The sequence below is a fragment of the Cavia porcellus genome, unplaced genomic scaffold (assembly GCF_034190915.1).
Source record: "Cavia porcellus strain 051 isolate PalLab524CR breed Dunkin Hartley unplaced genomic scaffold, mCavPor4.1 scaffold_7, whole genome shotgun sequence".
Lineage (NCBI taxonomy): Eukaryota > Metazoa > Chordata > Mammalia > Rodentia > Caviidae > Cavia > Cavia porcellus.
Window position 1 is genome coordinate 84183855 of NW_026947490.1, and position 6007 is coordinate 84189861.

Genomic DNA, 6007 nt, shown 5'->3' on the forward strand with positions numbered 1-6007 from the left:
TCTTAAAAAGAATTGCTTATATCATCAGTTATAATAAAATTGAACAAAACAGTAAAGAATAACACCAATAAAACCAAAACATTGGAGACATTAGAGGTCTTCAAAAGAAGATAATAGTCAACAAGAATGGGTGTCACAATACATCTTATTGTCTTCATAGTTGTTACCTATACTTTCAGACTTGGTACTATCAAGCATAACAGAATAGAGGAAAATCAGTCAAAACAAGATGGTGAGAGCAATACAGAGTTTCAAATCAAGTTAATAGCAAAGCAAAGTGGGTTACTATAATATGTCCTGCTATTTTTATTTACTTTTCCCTTAATTAAAAGGATAAAAATGAAAAAGTAGATAATAAAAAGGATATTGAGATAAAAAAAAGAGGGCATAACTATAAAACTGTGCAGGTCAAAACATAGCCATTTAAGGAAAATAGTGTTTCACCACCAGATAATCTTGACATAATAGTAATTACCATAGTGTCTCTTCCCTTAAAATTTTTGGGTATAACTTCGTTTACTATAGCATCAAACATATCAAGACAATGAAAAACCATTCAAGAGAATGACAGTATTACAGGGTATTTAGAATCAACTAACAGAAAATAAACAATGGTTTCTGTATTATCTCCTTGTCTATAAAAGTTTTTGTTTATATTATCACATATAATAAAATCCAATAAGATACAACACATTAAAACCAATGGACACAGAAGAACAAAAGCTTGATGGGACTTAAAAACAAGAGGATATTACATCAGCACTACCTATTAAGATGTCTTGTTATCTCTAAAATCGCTGTTCCTACCATTTAAATTTCTCTGCCTCATTTCTGTTGAGCTCTTTTTCTGTCATTAGTTGTCAGTTTGTCCTCTTCATTTTGCTTTCTGCTCCATTCATTGTGGCCACTCTTCCACTCTTTCTGGAATCTTGGTATTTTTCATTTTTAGAATATCCTCCAGTGATCTCTGTAGAATTGAACTGGTGGTTGCAAATTCCTCTAGTTCCTCTTTATCTTGAAAGTACCTTGTTTTTCCATCAATTTCTAGGGAAATTTGTGCAGGATATATCAATCTTGGCTGCAGGTTATTATCTTTCAAAGCTTGAGTTATTTCCTCCCATGCTCTTCGTGATTTGATGGTTTGTTCACAGAAGTCTGCTGTAATTCTGATGGGTGTTCCCTTGTAAGTGATCTGTTTCTTGTCTTTGATGGCTTTTAATATTCTGTTCTTATTATTGGATTTCTGGAATTTTGACTATTATATGCTTGGGTGTAGCTCTGTTTGGGTTGTAGGTGGCTGGGGTCCTGTATGCCTCGTAAATCTGAGTATCTTTAGCTTTTGCTAAATTAGGGAAATTCTCCTGGATTATTTCTGTGAAAAGCTTTTGTAGTTCATTTGTTTGAGTCTGTACTTCTTCATTTATGTTCTTAATTCTTAAGTTATAGATCCTCTTATCATCTTCTAGTCTTTGTATTATTGCTGTTTGTTTTCTTGTTATTTTTAAGAAGTTTTTCATTTCATGCTCCCACCTTACAAATCTGTCCTCCAGTTCTGATAATCTATCCTTAGTTTCTTTCAAGCTGTTATGACAGCTTTCAATAGAGTTTTTAGTTTCCTGGTAATCTCTTTGAACCTGCTTCACATATTCTATGTTTTCTCTATTTTCTCCATCAAACAATTCTCCTCTTCTTTTCTGTTCTTCCATTCCACCATCTGTTTTTTCTTGGGCAGTGCTCAGAATTTCTCTAACTATTCTGCTTATTTCTTGCTTTATTTCATTAAATACTTCATTTTTGCACTCGTCTATGAGGCTCCGGAAATACTGCTGTATGTGTATAGGTGCTGTGTCTGATATTGCATGTTTTCTGTCTTCATTCTCTTTTGCATTTACCTTTCCTGGATCAGTATTCTCAGGACTGAGGACTGAGGACCCTTTCTTGTTGCTCCCTTTTCCCATACCTTTTGTTCCTTCCATAAAAGCATTTGCAGGAGGCCCAGGTTCTTTCTTTGTCAGTTACAGTTTGTTTGAATTGCTCTGGCTAGGTGTTCCCACCCACTGAAGTGTAATATGGAGACACAGACATGGGCAGCCTCTGCTGGGACCGCCCCTCCAGGTCAACTTACTGAATGCTTCACTGTTAGGGTGTACTGCTAGGTGCAGGGACCTGATTTTGTCTTGCCTACTGGATCTTAGTCCGCAGCATCACCATGCCAAGTGCTCCCCACCAATCCTGCTTGAGAGGGGAATATGTGACTAAAGTCACTGCAGGGATTGTTCTGGCTAGTCTGCTCATTCCCTGAATGTCCTCTGTTGGAGCCTCCCAGTCTATGAAACGATCCCCATTTCTCTCACTCACTGCAGGTCAATGCAAGGCTCCCTGCCAGTCCTGCTCTCAATGCCATTTGGTTCACTGATTCCAGCCTTCAGAGCTTTTGCATGTCTCTCTCCCTGCTGTGTGGTTTGGGACACAGTATTGGCAGCAGGAAATTCAAATCGTGGCTTCCAATGGCGCGGGGTCCAGCTTCCACACTGAGATTTTATCTGTTCCTGTTGTAGCATCAGGATTGCATTTCCAGTTGGTTTCTCTCAGCTTAGTTTGTTCCTGGGTCAGCAGGGTACATCTCCCCTCACATAGGACTCCTCACATGGTGCCGCTCCTGTATTCTAAACTGGTAATATCAGAGAGCCTCCGTGGCTGCTGTTATTTGTCTGCCATGTTCTCCTGGCTACTTGTCTCTTTTTATATATTTTATTTGTTGCATTATATCTCATCTATCAAATGTTTCTTCTCATTAAATTCTGAAAAGGCTACATGGTCCATCTTCGGTAACTGCTTCAGTGTGAGGACAGTGACTTTTTTGCCCTAGCAAGTGATCAAAAATCTCACCCAGGGAAGTAGATAAGTGGGTTTGAGGCATCTACATCCGCATCCCCATTCCGGCTGCACTTGGAGAACTGTGGAATTTCCAGCAAACACGCAGGTGCATACTATCCCTGGAGCCCAGCATATTTGGGACTCCTGCACCTTCTGGGTGCAGAGGAAGGGCTGGGCAGACATGGGGCACCTGAATCCACCTCCCATGTGTCTGAAGGACTGTGAATACCAAAGCAAGCAGGTGAGCATCACCAGTTCCAGAGGACCCACAGCCTGCGGTAAGTGCTAAGTGCACTCTGCCCCAAGCCCAGATTGTTCGGGACCCTCCAGGCTTCCAGGTGCAGTGAAGTGCATAAGTGGGTTTGAGGCACCTACATCTGCCTCCTCATTCTGGCCGCGCTTGTAGAATTGTGGAGCTTCCAGCAAGCAGGTGGGTGTACAGAGTCCATGGAGCCCAGCTTATCTGGAACTACTGAGTTCTTAACAGGCAGAAGAGGGCCATTGGTTCTAAAAGTCCAGTGGCTTGGGGGAACTGGGTGCCAGAGTCCGAGGAGCTGCGAACATAGAAGTGGATTTCCAACAGACCCTGAGGAAGCTTTCAAATAACACTTGAAACACAGAAATATAGGAAAATGACAAAGCAAAAGACCAAATTGCAACCTCAAACCTCCAGCCCATCTCAAGAAACCCTAGGATGGATGTATATAGAAGAAAATATATGCCATTCACCTCAAATATTGGACATAATAGCTACTGAAATCAACAAGCAACTCCACGAAGCTTTAAAGGAATTCAAACTCGAAATAATCTCCCAGGTAAAAGAAGAAATGATAAAAGAAATGAAAGAGATTCTGAATATATCTAAAGAAAACACAGTTAAAAAATTGCAGGCACTAAACAAAAAGGTAGAATCCCGAGATGAGCAACACAAGAAACAAACAGAATACATAATGAAGATGCACAGAGAGATACAGGAAATAAAAATCTCCACTGAAAGATGTAAAAATTGCTTCAATGAAAGTGAAGATAGAATTTCAGACATTGAAGACAGGAGACCAGCTAGTGAACAGGAAAGGAAAGATCTTTTGAAAATAACAAGGAATCAGCAAATAACAATTCAACAACTGAATGATGATGCAAAGAACAATAACATAAGATTGATAGGGATTAATGAAATAGAAGGAGACAACATAAAAGATGTCAAGAGGACATTTAGAGAAGTATTAGCTGAAAATTTAGCAAGCATGAGGTCAGAAACCCACATCAGGATCAGTGAAGCATATAGAACCCCATATAGTCAAAACCAAAATAAAACTACACCGAGACATATAATAATCACCATCCCAGAAATCCAACACAAGAATAGATTATTAAAAGCTGTCAGAGAGAAAAGACAAATCACTTCGAAAGGAAAACCTATCAGAATCACAGCAGACTTCTCATTACAAACTATAAAGTCAAGAAGATCATGGAGTGAAGTACTCCAGATCCTAAAGCAAAATGATTTCCAACCTAGACTGATGTAACCTGAAAAATTATCATTCAAAATTGATGGTGAAACACGATACTTCCACTACAAAGGACAGCAGAAGAATTTCATGAAAACCAAGCCAACCCTGCAAAAAATATTGAAAGACAGTTTAGATACACAAAGGAAAAAACCGCTAAACAAAGCAGATAATTCAACAGAACAGAAAGATAAAGATGCAACAGCAGAGAGATAACATGTGAACAATAAACCAGCATTTCACAGTTATAGCCTTTAAAGTACATGGTCTCAATGCACCAATCAAAAGAAATAGACTAGCAGAATGGATCAAGAAACAAAATCCAACCATATGCTGTTTACAGCAAACCCATCTAACCTGGAAAGATACACACAGACTGAAAGTCAAAGGATGGGAAACAATACTTCATGAAGCAGGAATCCAAAAAAAAAAAAAAAAAAAAAAAAAAAAAAAAAAAAAAAAACAGGAGTAGCCATTCTGTTTGCAGACAACGTGAACTTTAAACAAACAATGACCATAAAGGACAAAGAAAGTCACTACATATTCATTAGGGAAAAACTCCAAGAGGAAGAGATAATTATCTTCAACATGTATCAACCAAACTCCAGAGCACCAAGTTATATAAAATAATTATAAACAGAAATGAAAACTCAAATTGTCAGTAACACAATTGTAACAGGAGACCTTAATATGCCATTGACACCAAGGGACAGATCAACCAGACAGAAAATAAGCATAGAAATAACAGAACTGAATCACACCTGCGAACAAATGGATTTGATAGACATATACAGAATGTTCCACCCAACAACATCAGAATGCACGTTCTTCTCAGCAGTACATAGATCATTCTCTAAAATAGACCATATATTAGCTTAACGAACATATTTAAACAACTGCAAAAGAGTTGAAATCATCCCTTGCATTTTAATGGATCATAGCGCTCTGAAATTAGAAATTAATGATAAAAGATACTGCAAAAATCCCACAAACACATGGAAACTGAATAACACACACTTGAGTAATCAGTGGATCACAGAAGAAATTAAAGAAGTAATTAATCAATACCTACAAGAAAATGAAAATGCAGAAACAACTTACCAGAATCTGTGGGAGGCAAGGAAAACCATCCTCAGAGGAAAATTTATTGCACTGAGTTCCCACATCAGGAAAACAGAACGAACACAAATAAATAACCTGATGCTACACCTCAAACAGATAGAAAAAGAAGAGCAAGTCAAGCCCAAATCCAAAAGAAGAGAGGAAATTATAAACATCAGAGCAGAAATCAATGCAATAGAGACTAAGAAAACAATCCAAGAATCAACGAATCAAAAAGTTGGTTCTTTGAAAGAATAAATGAAATCAATAAGCCCCTAGTCAACCTTATTGAAAAAATGGAAGAAAAAGCTCAAATTCATGCAACAAGTAATGAAAAAGGTGAAATCACTACAGACCCAATAGAAATACAGAAGATCATCAACAACTAATTTGAAAACCTCTACTCTCAAAGGTTTGATAACAGAGAAGAAATAGACAGATTCTTATAAACATATGAAGTACCAAAGTTAGATCAAGAGGATGTAAAACTGCTCAATAACCCAATCTCTGTTAATGAAATT